Here is a 13870-nt window from a genome sequence, read left to right as displayed (position 1 = left end):
AACCTAACCCTAACCCTTAACCCTAACCTAACCCTAAACCTAACCTTAACCTTAACCTTAACCCTAACCTAACCCTAACCCTAACCTTAACCCTAACCCTAACCCTAACCCTAACCCTAACCCTAACCTTAACCCTAACCCTAACCTAACCCTAACCCTAACCTAAACCTAACCTAACCCTAACCCTAACCCTTAACCCTAACCCTAACCCTAAATAACCCTTAACCTAACCCTTAACCCTAAAACCCTAACCTAACCCTAACCCTAACCCTAACCCTAACCCTAACCCTTAACCCTAACCCTAACCTAACCCTTAACCCTAACCTAACCCTAACCTAACCCTAACCTAACCCTAACCCTTAACCTAACCCTAACCCTTAACCCTTAACCCTAACCCTTAACCCTAACCCCTAACCCTAACCTAACCCTAACCCTAACCTAACCCTAACCCTAACCCTAACCTTAACCCTAACCTAACCCTAACCCTAACCCTAAACCCTAACCCCTAACCTAACCCTTAACCCTTAACCCTTAACCCTAACCCTAACCCTAACCCTAACCCTTAACCTTAACCTAACCCTAACCCTTAACCTTAACCTAACCCTAACCCTAACCCTAACCCTAACCTAACCCTTAACCCTAACCCTAACCCTAACCCTAACCCTAACCCTAACCCTAACCCTAACCCTAACCCTAACCCTAACCCTAAACCCTAACCCTAACCCTAACCTAACCCTAACCCTAACCCTAACCCTAACCCTAACCCTTAACCCTAACCTTAACCTTAACCTAACCCTAACCCTAACCTAACCCTAACCTTAACCCTAACCCTAACCCTAACCTAACCCTTAACCCTTAACCCTAACCTAACCCTTCTAACAAATTTACTCACTTATAGTCTACAACTGCCAAAACCGCACTGAAACCATTTAAAAACAAGGAAAAGTCTAGTTTAGTAATAGTGATGTGCAGTAGAATATTATCTTTTTTCTTTGCCTTATAATGCTTTACCAATATTTCCTTTAACTTACTACATTTTTTATTTGTAGGGTCTTCATAACAATTACATGTCATCAATAGAAGATCGTTCCTTTGTCGAACTAAGCTCTTTAACATATTTGTAATAACTCGTTATAAATTTATTTTCTAATATTAAGGCTAACTGCCCTTGCATTGTACAAAAAGAGGTTTAAGGGAAAACCGACTTACTGCCCTCCGAAATCCAATGTTCTCCTCCTTGCAAAATTTAATAGAATTGTAAGTAAACATCAAAAAAAAAGTGCTTGATGCTAAAATGATAGGAATTTATTGTTAATAATAACTCGAATTTTCTAACAAATTTACTCACTTCCAAGCCTACAACTGCCAAAACTGCACTGAACCATTTAAAAACAAGGAAAAGTCTAGTTTAGTAATAGTAAAGTGTGATAGAATATTACTTTTCTTTTCTCTTTGCCTTATAAATGCTTTATCGATATTCACTTTAACTTATTTCAATTTTTTATATAGGTATCTTCACGTAAATAGCATATCATCAATAGAGGATAGCTCTTTTGCCGAACTAAGCACTTTAGAATATTTGTAAAAGCCCGTTATAAATTTATTTTCTAATATTGTGGCTAACTGCTCTTGCATTGTACAAAAAGAGATTTACATGGAAACCAACTTACTGCCCTCCGAAAAGCAATGTTCTCCTCCTTGCAAAATTTAAAAGATTTGTAAGTAAACATCAGAAGGGTTGATTTTATATTTAAAGGAATTCATAGTTAGTAATAACTCGAGTTTTTAAACAAATTTACTCACCTATAAGTCTACAACTGTATAAACCGCACCCAACCATTTAAAAACTAGGAAAGGTCTAGTTTAGTAATAGTGAAGTGTGATAGAATATTACCTTTCTTTTCTCTTTGCCTTATAAATGCTTTATCGATATTCACTTTAACTTATTACACTTTTTTATTTAGATATCTTTACAGAAATAGCATATCATCAATAGAAGATAGCTCCTTTGCCGAACTAGGCGCCTTAACGTATTTGTAATAGCTCGTTATAAATTTCTTTTCTAATATTAAGGCTAATATTTTATGCGTTCCACAAAAAGACATTTAAGTGAAAACCAACTTACTGCCCTCCGAAAAGCTATGTTCTCCTTACAAAATTTAAAAGAATTGTAAGTGAACATCAAAAATAAAGTGGTTGATTTTATATTTAAAGGAATTCATTGTTAGTAATAACTCGAGTTTTCTAACAAATTTACTCACTTATAAGTCTACAACTGCTTAACCGCACCCAACCATATAAAAGCTAGGAAAAGTCTAGTTTAGTAATAGTGAAGTGTGAAAGAGTATTTCCTTTCTTTTTCCTTTGCCTTATAAAATGCTTTATCGATATTCACTTTAACCTATTCCACTTTTTTATTTAGGTATCTTGACAGAAATAGAATAGCATCAATAGAGGATAGTTCCTTTGTCGAACTAACCGCTTTAGAATATTTGTATAAGCTCTTTATAAATTTATTTTATAATATTAAGGCTAACTGCTCTTGCATTGTACAAAAAGAAATTTATATCTATGGAAACCAACTTACTGCCCTCCGAAATCCAATGTTCTCGTCCTTGCAAAATTTATTATCTTCGTAAGTAAGCATCAGAATGGTTGATTTTTTTTATATTTATAGGAATTCATTGTTAGTAATAACTACAGTTTTCTAACAAATTTACTCACTTATAAGTCTACAACTGCCAAAGCCCCACTCAACCATTTAATAACAATAATAAGTCTGGTCTTACTATAAATCCTTATTTAAATAAAGTATTTACAAATCTAAAGTCTTTTCTATAGTTGTACGCTTTCTGATTTATTCGCACAAAAGGAAAGATATAAATGAATTTATCTTTTTAATTTTATTTTCTGACTTATAATAGGGACTTAGAAGGTAACATAACAATTGAAATTGAGCCTGAAGCTTTTATTAATAAAACTAGAATGTAAGCAAAATAGTGGTTTTTTATTATGTTCTGTCCTATCTCTAAGTTTAATCTAAACGTCTGTAAGATTTATTACTCTTGATGAAAATTTTCTTTGCTGCTCTCGTCTTCATTATGAGAATTTAAGTTACTAAAGTGAACAATGCACTTATGAGGGCGAAATTAAAGGATACAACACTTTTGATAGTAATAAATGTAATGCTTGGAAAACTCCCAGTTCTACTTATCAAAGTACGTTTACTCCCGACCATCCCCCGACGGACCTGCCCTCCTCTTTACACAGCACTCAAACCACTACACCGATGATCCCAGCTCTTTCCTCAACACCCAGGGCAGCGGCAGCATTTAGAATTTCTAATTTTTATGTATCGCTAGCGCTAGGCTTGGTCCTTTCCTGCTTATCTTAAGTTAACATAATAAATTGCGTGTTTTCATAAATTCGTTCTTTACCTGGTCTTTCTATCAGAATTTTGGTTTGTAGAGAAGGTCTTACACGTAACTACCAGACCAGAAAAATGCGTGTTGTGACAGACGGATCGTATCCGCCGCCTTGAGACTGAGCGACAAAATGTCTAACCACTGAGCTACGCTGACGACTCACATCTTCGGTCCTTAACTTAATGTATATACAACTTTTATTACCCTTCGTTCCCTTTAGTCTTATAAAGCTGTGTTACTCAGGATATATAAATTCCCGCATGATGACTAAGACCTTCGAAATGGAAGGGTAAGAAAGAGTGACCATTTTATTGTCCCCTAAAGAAGAGGTAGTCATTATCTTCTGTTTTTTTTTTTTTAAAGACTTTGGCGGGTCGCCGGTAAGTTAAGCGCAGGCTATTGAAAAAAGAGTAACTTGGTGATAATACCAAATTTGCATTGTGGAGACAAAAATTACCTCCTGTGGATTCTTATAGTTAAAATTTTTAACGTTACAAACCTTACAAATATTGTCTACTAAAATATTGTTATAATGAACTAACCATAATAGTTAAAAACTTTGAACTACAACTTTGTACTTTTATAAAGCCTACAGCTACAAATTCTTAAATTATTAACTCCGACTTAGGGGAAAAATAGAATTAAAAAATGAAATAAAAAGTGGATAATCATATATCTAAATATAAAGAAAATGTAACATAAACAGTTAAATAACCAAGACGGCAAAAGACCCGCAGAGTTGTGTCTCTTATTTACTTGGATTTTCATTCTTAGTCTCGTCTTCGCTACTGAAGGCATGTTATTTTCGAACACTTATCCTTTGTGATATACTTGAACAGCTTAATTTATTAAGAGAAAGAGCACAAGCTATACTGATCATGGTGGTTATTGAATCCAAGCTCAAAACGACGCGCAGAACATTCCACTCTATTGAGATAGATTGAACCTAGGATGACAGAGATTTTTAGTAAAAAGGAAAAAAAGCAGCACCATTGAAAATGCCATACAGTAGACAAATAATTCTCTCAGGATTTTTTTAAAAGGAAAGTTTTAGTAGATATTAGATTATAGAAGCTGTGGACACATTTTTGTGCCACCCATTAACCCTGCGAGGCAAACAGTATAAATTTTAATAATAAAAAATAAATCCCGTATAAAGTTAAAATAAATAAACAAGGCAGTTATTGTCAACTATATGATATCTTCTTACAACCATAGAATTTAGTTGACACCGAACTTGATAGGTACAATTTAATTGAACCCCTGTGTTTAATTTAATTTTTTTTTTAAGTATATATATATATAATTTTACGATGATTAAATAAGAGGGTTTTTCTCTTTTATTCCTGTTTTTTGCCTGTAGTTGTCTGCGAGGTATTTTGCCTTGCTTGTTTATTATTGGCAACCTGGCAATTCAATGAAGGATATTGCACAGGTTCGGTTTAAGAAAAAACCTTGTGGACAGACTATAGATAAAACCCCATGGATATTTCAACATTAATTTCGATTTAATTTAGTATAAACTTCATAGTTAAATGACCCTAACCCTAAAGGACTAAATATACTTTCGGCTTCAAAAGTAAAGTCAAAGTCTGTTTGAGTGACGAGCTTTCAAGTGCCTATAAAAAAATATAACTAATAAAAATAAGGAATTAAATAAAAATTTATAATGAAAATTAACACAGAATTAAAACTTTAAAAATAAAAAAAAAGTTTAAGGGGAGTTATATTTTACATAAAAATTTGCTCGATAGCTAGATTTTTATGTAATTATATTCCTAGTGCATATTTATAACTGTTTTTTCTTATATATATAATATTTCAATATCTTTTTTTTGTATTGTAAAGATTATAAATTCCTTTCTATTTTTTATACTTTATACATATTTTTTTTTAATAAATATTATTACATTTTCTCTTTTTCCTTAACCATACTTTACTATGTAATATACTTATGTATATATTACACATATAATGTTATTAGAAAATTTAATTTTTAAAAGTATAAATTTTTTTTGTTAATATTAACTTTTTGTAAGCACGCGCGGCGGTCACACGTGAATCTCAATGGCGAATCGAATTTTTTTTATCGTTTACTTTGCGCCAGCAGCAAACTATCGTGCTGCGCTATTTTGCGTTGTGAGGCCGGCCACTCATAAAATATGCACCTGCTGTCTAAGCCAATAGTCTCTTCGCTGCACATGGGCCATAACAAGCTTGTCTCGCTCGATGCCGGAGGCGATGTGGAATATTTGAAACGATACTTTACATCGTTGCCATATAATTTATGAACGGTTTCTTCTTTCCTCGACACACCACCCAAAAACTCGCAAAAAAAAACTAATGTACCAATTATTGGAGAGCGTTTCGTTAGCGCCCACTGCTTCTTAGGCGTCTAGAATTTTTGTTGTATGTATAATACAGGAGAGCGAGAGGTAACAAGATATATAAATATATATATAATTTTGTTATCAAAATGTATATAAAAAAGATAATAATATATATTAATATCTAGCATCTTTATCTCATATTGAAAGGAATGATTAACTAATCTGGGTATGAACACTATTTTACCCCTCCAAAGGGTGGTATTTTGTATATTTAAGCCCTTCAAAAAGCATGTATAAGAGAATGGGAAAACCTCCTTTCTCGATGCTCGCGCCGGTGCCAGCGTTCTTATCTTTTAATATCCTCAACGCTTGTCTTGCGCGGGCATCTTTCATTGCCATGTGGTCACAGCGATCTAGGATATTATTTGGTCTTAATCTAAAGTTAGTTAGATCGTAAGGCCAGTGTTATACCTCAGCTTAGGTGGTTGGGCTCTGAGTAGGAGACCTGGCTGTTGGCTATCCTCGGCGCTTTCCTGCAATGTTGTACACTCTTAATAAAGTAACGATTTAACACAACAACGGCGTAGGTTACTATCGTTAAGCGACCGAAGAAAATTAGCCCTAAGGTGGAATTCCTCGTTGGACTCAACCTATAGGATCCGGTGTGACTTCAAACTTCACCCTATGATGTATATGTGTCGGACGCCATCCAAGGAAAAACGGCAAGTGAAATGTAGTCACTATATTGAAGGGTGCTGACTAACTATATTTCGAACTACTTGACTTGACTTGAGCTGAAATTATACAGTAGGCTCTCGTAATTAATCATCCTATCTCTTCAGTTATATGATCAGAACACAGTAGGCAGTAACATGGTTATCGTGCTTTTGAGGGTAAGTGATTAGAGTTACCGTGCACTTTGATGAGTCTTAGGGGAGAATAGTCTAGTCCAACAGCCAAAAGTCTTCTTGGGCCGATAGACTGCTCTTAAAAATGAGAAAACTAATAAGTCACTTGAGCTCTTTAAAAGGTCCCATTTTTTTAAGTTCATTAAGGGTTATGGCGAACGGTGTCAGACTAGAAAGGATTTACAACTTAGCTTTTAGCTTACTAACATTCTCTCGATAATCAAACCGGTGTTGATATACTAGGACTATTGCCTACTCAACCGTTTTTTTTAGACAAAGGTGTAGGTAGGTCCTTTGATTTTGTGTAATATAAGGCTAAGTGGTAGCAATGCCTGCATCTGGAGTGAATAGGTGCGTCCGAAAGCCTGTGGTATTTTCTTGAAGTATATCTTTGTCTTGTACTGTTCGGAACTTTGAAGGTTGCTAGCATGGGTACCATAGATAACACTATTTGCATCGATTCAAGAAGCTTTAGGATTACCTTGAAACCGGTTCTGAAATAGTACATAATCCTATTATCACACTAAAAATTGCATTAGTCCAGCAAAGTGAGAAGCTTATTAACTAAATCATAACATTTACATTTAGATTGGCACGGTTTAAACTTACTTCGAACTACATCGAGGCTGAATATATGTACAGTTTGTTGTGGTGCGCTAAAGAGAGCTTACATCTCATAAACGGTAGCGTCCTAGAATAGCATTAGGACATTACAGTATACGGATAGTATTATTTACTAGTATATACTATATTAAACGTGGCCGATCCCAGCCTAATGCGCCTCTGCGAAACCGCTCATTCATTTTGGACAGTCACGATAACCCTTTGGGAAAAGGCACTGGTGAATAATAATTTATTAACCCCCGAGGCGGGGGAATTTAAATCAGATTTTACAGTGCTTCTAAATTAGACAGTAGTAAGCCAGTATTGAAAAAAAAAGATAAAAACATTCTTGAAAGGTCATGCCGTTAAGTGCCCATTGACCTTATAAAAAAACGAACACCATAATTTACACAACATAAATAAAGTCTTTAGATTTTTTAGCAGAGCTTGACCCTTTAAAGAGAGTTGTTGATAAAACTAAAAAGTATATTTTTGTGGGAGAACCATAAATTTTATTACTTTTTATTTTTCCTATTGGTTGATGGCTTTGTTTATATTTGTTCTGGGTTAAAATTAAACTGTGATGGTGAATTGGAATTTTGTATGCCCTTGTTTCAGGGTTCATTTGTGTATCTTTTTTCACTTTAAAAAAAAAAAAAATGTTATCCCTACCTTTTGTTTATTACAATCTATGTTTTCAGCTATATATTTTATATACACTCCAAACTATATATCCTTTTGAAATAGGTTTTGAGACCATGTGAACCGTTTTACAAACTTTTGTTGGTATATCTATTAGTAGTAGTATAAATAATTTACTAAGTGACTACATTACTTTTTTTTTTAATTACTTTTTTTCTTAGCACTTCTAGTGTCCTTTTTATTTAGTAACTCTTTATTCTTTGACTTTATTTTACTTCGTCGAAGCTCTTATATTTATCCGTTTTATAGAATCTATTATATCTTAATTGTTGGTCATACAAAATCTAGATTTTGCAGGTGTAATAAAAGCAAAAATAACTGACGTTACCTTTAAAATTATTAGTAATTCTTAAAATTTAGTATTGTTTGCATATTTATAACTCTAAAAAAAATTATAGCTTTTTAAAACCTAATTTATAACCTAATTTATAAGTTCAACTTAGTTAAACAAAATATTTTAAATAAAGACTTAAGCAAAACCTTAGAGAGATTCACTAAATTGTAGGTGTTAGTGTAGCTTACAATATACAATTATTTTGTAAAGTGTAATACACCTAATTTACTTAGCAACTAAAGTTCCATTCAAACCTAAAAAGAAGAACTCTCTTAGATTACTGTAACCAGATTTATGAAATCCTATAACCAAGATTAAATAATTTACCTAATTCTAACTTAAACTATAAAAAAATTTAAAAAACTATAATTTTTGTCTATAAAAAGAAGATAAATAACAGAAGTTCAGCTTTATAGTTATTTTTTAATATAAGCTTTATTGATAATAATGATTTTATTACTTTCAGTATAGAACTGTAAAAATAGTTTGAAATCTTATAGTATATAAATAAATTTTAGAGCCTTGCTAACTAAAATATTTTATTGATAATAAGGCCCGCCTCAATAATTTTATCTGCAGAGGTTAAATAACAGGCCCTGGGAGTGTGTTTATAATTTATTGTAAAAACATTCAAACCCTCAAAACGCCTAACAACCCCAAACTTTTGGAGACCTGAAAAAACCCCGGGGCATTACAGAACTTGGAACCCAAACTGGTATTTCTAACTTTTCTCGTGAAAACCGGTTCTCTAGGGGTAAGAGCATGTTTCTTTAGTGTACCAACCGATGTAGTAACTTAAAAACTTTTTAGTATACACACTATGTCATAAATTCTTTGAAGTTAGTATATAATTTTTGTTAGTGGCTATCACAAGCGTAATTTAATTGGTGCATCTATTTATTCATCTTCCATCATTGGCTTTCATAATGACATCGTTAACAAAAATTCTATTAATTTTTAAACATTTGCGTAGCGTTTATTGCATATCAAATGAAAATAAAATATTGGTGTTGGATCGACTGCTTGATACAAAAGTTCAGCTTTTGGTACAAACGTGCGCTCCTAGCCTGCGTGACGGGAGTGTCAGATTGTCGGACTAAGAACTCGGCAAGGTTGCAATTCTATACCCCCTATAAAGAAACGTTCATTTTATTAAGTTATTTTGTATAGCTGCAAAATGATGAAGTAATTAAATATTAATCCTCTTTATTATCCTCAAGATCAGAGTCCAAGTAGAACTGTTTATAAAACGCCAGTAAGAGAATCTACTGAATAAAGCGACCAAACACAATAACAATTTACTTGATCAATATTTTCTTTCGTAAATGCCAACTCGGTAATCTCCTCCAAGTAAAGAGCGTCGTTGCAACACTTTAATAACAATTCTTCCTTGTTATCCCAAAATGCATGCAGGACCTTCAAGACTTTTAATATTTATAATATTCATTGTAATTGATTTAATTGCTAACCTTCTCAGAGCATAAACGCAGTTACTAAAAGCTTCCCCGCGGGATATTAATAAATTATACAGGGACAAAAACCCTCGAATATGGTGAGGAGCTATTCCTAATAATTTAATTAAAAATTAAAAAAAGCTTGCTTCGGTCACCATATAATATGGAGTACCCAAAGGGGTCTCCTCAACTTCAGTGCTGGAGATAGAAGGGTTAACAATATTAGGCAATATTAACAAAATAGTAACGGGTATATAAAGTAATTTTAAAGTTAAATTTTTTTTAGTACTCTTATTTTAGTGCAAGTGCACTTAAGGTTGTAAGTTCAGAGAAAATAATTAAAAATATAAATGAACTGACCTTTCCGGATACTGCAAAAAGGAAACAAACAATTCTACTGTTAAAATGCTTGCTATAAAGGGAAGGCCTATTTATAAAAAATTAGCAGGTTTCCTCGGTATAATATCTTTTTTAGTTATTTTTTTTTTAGTCAACCTTTTATCCTGTTAAACTAAAACTGCGACATTGTATTACTTATATGTAGATTAAGGTAGAGGAAAGTTTTTACAAAAAGGTATTTTATTAGCACACGATTATTATATATTGCAAGCCCATAATTGCAATAGCTTAAAAAAAAAAAGTTAAAATTATAAGGGACGCCCACCATTGCATTATTGTGAATACTGAAGGAAGCTAGGCAGTAACATGTAGTAATTAGAGTGCATTCATAGTAGCAAAGTCAAGTTTTTTGATTTGATTAGGATGATATACTAGTGGTCGAAAATAGGCCTGGCCTCGTCAATGTGCACTACTGGTCCAATGTTCTGCTTTCAAAGAACTTGATGTAGATAATTAGCAAAGAGTCACATTAACGGTTTGTATAAATATTATGTTCACTGGAGCCACAACATCCGAACTAAAGTAACAAACTTAAATGAAAATAATTAAAATATTCAATTAAAACCTTTTTCTATACCGACTACTATCATAATTTTATCTTAATAATAGTTTTTTAATAACTCAAGCGTTTTTTAAATAGGATTATCGTAATTTCAATGGCGCATAACCACAAAAGAATCGAAACCCAAAGCGGCATTCATACAAATCTATTAGTTTATCCTCAACAGATGAAGCTTAATAAAATCTAAAAGCTGCTTAACTTTATCATGAGCCTGGCAAAGGACAGTGGGCAACCACCTGCTTTCACGACTATCAGTTAGCAAGAATACAGCGTGTTCGATGACAAGTTCTTCCAACCTAACCCTTTCACCTTCAATAATTTAAATATTTAAAAAAAGTCAACTCACCTTAGTAGGTAAACTTAACGTCTACGCTAGCAGAACCATGGAAGTAAATCAATAAAACTTTTCTCATGTTAAAAAATCGTTTGTTAGAAAGTTGCACGATTTTCAAAACTATTGACCAAATGGGAATTGCAAGACTTACTAGATATTGTAATCTCTCCTCAACCTTAACAGTAAACTTCCATGCTTTACTCGTTTACAAAGCTGAACCAAAATACTCTCGTATAACATCGCAGTGATACGTAAAATAGAGCTTAACAGACTAAACAAGAAAAAAGAATACTATTTATTTTGCTACAAATAATTTTATTTAACTAAAATGTGACAAACCCACCCTAGCTTGAGGTAAAAGAGCCTCTGTAATAAGTACAATGATTAATGACACTATTTAGTTCACGTTGCTTCGATCAGTTAGCTAGGTCGACCTTAACAACATGTCACTAACACTGATGCACTCCGACACCTTAGCCAAGACAGTATTAGTTCAAGGTTACTTGACCTATCACTAGATACATAAGCCAAATGCCGAAATGCACCGTTGACCTAGCAACGAGGCATACTATTATTAGTCACCGCTCATCGCCAGAGCAGCCACAAAGTTCGCTTTTGTCTTTGTAACTTGCGCCGACAGTGTGTTTTACTCTGGCAACTTAGCCAATATTGCTAATGTTTCAGTAAAGGCTCAAAATGCTCTTCATTTACTAAGTCTAAGAATAAATAGCTTCAGAAGTCAATGCCAGAATACCTCACTTCGGCGTTATTCTAAAAAGTTCAAGGTTAATTAGCCTTTACTAATTAATAGTCAATACCCTCTTAAGGTTGGTCATAGAGCTATACGGTTCTAATACCAAACACGAAGGCACCAGGCGCAAGGCTTGTGCATAACCATCACGTACGCTCCTTGACGCAAGGAAGATGACATCTGCCAAAGAAGTCAAGCTAATATGAAGGTTTTACCAATTTTAAAGGTCTATCTTTCGATACGACCAGTAAAGAAATTACAGCTTTCCAGAGTAACGTGCAGCCCTGAGCTTAAAGCACACCGCAGGAAGGTAACATAATCACGGTCCATTGGTTTGTAATTCCATTAAGTAACCCAAAGCATTAACTCGGATACTGCCATAATTTGCTATGAATGAGAATTAATAAGCAGTGAGCTTCCAAGAACAGCCGCCATGCACTGCCGAACAGAAGAGGGTGACCTGAGCCGCGGCAGATAAGCCTACATTTGCACGCCATTTCATCTCTGGATAGCACCCAATAGCAACACTACACCGAAATCCATCGTGAAGCCTAAAAGAATACCATCCATGGTAGACGCTTTTTTATATAGGGATGATTTTTTCCGACCTCTTGACGACAATGGCTTCGCGGCAAAAAGCAATCCTCGCTCCATTAATGAGTGTACGCCAGCACCGAGGATTGCTAACAGTCAAAGGCCTCAAAAGAAGTCTAGTGCTACCACTAACAGCCTAACCTACACAGCTGCCAAAATTGAATCTTTAAAGGATAGTCGACGCGTACCTCGCTGTGGTCGAGCCAATGGAGGATGCGACGCCAGCTCCTGCGCTGATACAAAAGATGCCACGTGCAGGAGAGAAAGAGCTAATTAGCTTTTATCACTTATACGGGTTTTTAAACGACTTAATTCGTTAATAACACGCCCAAAGTGTCAAAGACAGTGCTTATACCCGTAGAAAGATAGCAGGTTAAAGTTTTTGATGCTTATGGGTAAATAACACTAAACTAAAGACTAAAATAAGGTGTTGGCTAGGTTTCAACTGGCTTCTTCGCTCGGAGAGTTTTAGCAGTTAAAATTAACACCATACAAAATAAATTAATCAATATGGTCGCCTTATATATATAGTACTAGTAGCTAAGACTATAGTAACACACATTATTACAGTGGAGTTACACACCGACCAACAAGTCCAATGAGACAAGGGAAGAACCTAAGCTACAAGGAGAATCAGTCGCCGGCGGCCCTGGAAGGAGGCAAACAATCTTTTCTATCATCGCTCATTGCTAAACTAGGTTTCATGTTTGCTTTTGACCGCACCTAATTGCACTGAACAAGATCTTAATTTAGCAACTTAGCACAGCCCACCAAGGCTTCAGCCAAGGATTTCCATGCTTTTCCTCGGTATGTTACAAAAAACTGCCCCGGAAGGCAATGCTAGTACTCAAAGCGGAGCTGTCCTAATAAGTGAAACAGTGTGATCTTTTTGTGTGTTTATTATTAGGGTTTAACTATAAAGTTCACTTAGATTTCATCCGTTTAGGACCAAGTCTCGTTAGTGAGCAATACGTTACTAACCATAATGTTAAAACCTAAGATACAGATAAGATTTAACCTCCCGAAGGTCTTTACCCAACCTAGAGTTTCTACCAGTTTTAAAAGCAGATCTTTCGACCTGTGCGTCCTTAGTATATGTTTGATTGATTAAGTCAGCTAGTTATTGCAACTGTAGAACTCTCCGAAGTACTGCAGAAACCTCACAACACAGAACTCTAATAAGGAAGTTACCATAATCACGCTGCATTGGATTTCACTGTTAATTAACCGTTAGTGTCATAGCTGATCTCAAGTAGATTGCTTCAGTTTTTACTGACACTAAGTTCTGGCTAGGTTGCAGAGTAGAGATATAAATGACCCGTTGAAGTTAAGTTTACTTGCCCGCAGCATTCCACTCTTTGGGTGGCAACCCATTAAGTAACCTAGATCGAAACCATCGAAAACTCGTTGGGACTAACGCCTAAGTTGAGCGCTAATTTAATATATAGGGCCAATCTTTTTTGAACACTTTACG

General features: G+C 34.5%; 1 long non-coding RNA gene across 1 annotated transcript; it reads right to left on the bottom strand.

Annotated features, from left to right (window-relative positions):
• Nucleotides 1–9927: 9927 nt before the first annotated feature.
• LOC135146494 (uncharacterized) lies at nt 9928–10315 on the bottom strand. The gene is made up of 3 exons (XR_010283842.1): nt 10252–10315; nt 10117–10183; nt 9928–9954 (listed from the first exon to the last, which is right to left on the bottom strand). It is a non-coding gene; the product is annotated as an uncharacterized LOC135146494 (long non-coding RNA).
• Between the last annotated feature and the right edge of the window lie 3555 nt (nt 10316–13870).

This window comes from Zophobas morio, unplaced genomic scaffold (assembly GCF_036711695.1).
Source record: "Zophobas morio isolate AGI-343-1 ecotype UQ-CSIRO unplaced genomic scaffold, CSIRO_AGI_Zmor_V1 ptg000229l, whole genome shotgun sequence".
Lineage (NCBI taxonomy): Eukaryota > Metazoa > Arthropoda > Insecta > Coleoptera > Tenebrionidae > Zophobas > Zophobas morio.
The sequence above is the reverse complement of the archived record's forward strand: the minus strand, read 5'-3'. Positions and strand labels throughout refer to the sequence as shown.